Here is a 797-nt window from a genome sequence, read left to right as displayed (position 1 = left end):
CCCATTGAGCATCTCTGGAGAGACCTGAAAATGGCTGTCCACCAACGTTTACCATCCAACCTGACAGAACTGGAGAGGATCTGCAAGGAGGAATGGCAGAGGATCCCCAAATGCAGGTGTGAAAAACTTGTTGCATCATTCCCAAAAAGACTCATGGCTGTATTAGCTCAAAAGGGTGCTTCTACTAAATACTGAGCAAAGGGTCTGAATACTTATGAGCATGTGATATTTCAGTTTTTCTTTTTTAATAAATCTGCAAAAATGTCAAAATTCTGTGTTTTTCTGTCAATATGGGGTGCTGTGTGTACATTAATGAGGAAAAAAATGAACTTAAATGATTTTAGCATATGGCTGCAATATAACAAAGAGTGGAAAATTTAAGGGGGTCTGAATACTTTCCGTACCCACTGTACATACCTATCAGCTTTTGTGATCAAACCCAAAAGCAGAAAACCATCACATCCTGGTGGCATGATACATTTTGTACTAGCTATACCTCTCTGTTTAAGAAGCTGACTTTACCTATACACAGAAATGGACACAGGTACACAGCACATGAATCAGCTACAGCCAAGTTCTGCATTTAGAAACAATCAGCTGTTCACAGCTATTGTTTCCTGAGTGCTAACAGACCTCCAGCATGGCTGCCAGTGTGTTGGTTACATCACCTGAACGATGACAGAAAGCAGGACAAAGAATCAGTGGACAGTGACAGGCTGTAGATGTTTGGATGAGGCTGGTACTCATAGACATTATAATGTCATGCACAGACGCAGCATAACACCAGGAAAGGGGCT

The 797-nt window shown here is 41.4% G+C and overlaps 1 protein-coding gene across 1 annotated transcript in view; it reads left to right on the top strand.

Moving 5' to 3' along the window:
• The window catches only part of wnt4 (wingless-type MMTV integration site family, member 4), a 27,620-nt gene that overhangs the window by 8,249 nt on the left and 18,574 nt on the right, over window positions 1–797 (top strand). The gene's annotated exons all lie outside the window — the stretch shown is intronic.

The sequence above is a fragment of the Monopterus albus genome, unplaced genomic scaffold (genome assembly GCF_001952655.1).
Source record: "Monopterus albus unplaced genomic scaffold, M_albus_1.0 scaffold241.1, whole genome shotgun sequence".
Lineage (NCBI taxonomy): Eukaryota > Metazoa > Chordata > Actinopteri > Synbranchiformes > Synbranchidae > Monopterus > Monopterus albus.
This window is presented reverse-complemented; position numbering and strand designations above follow the sequence as displayed.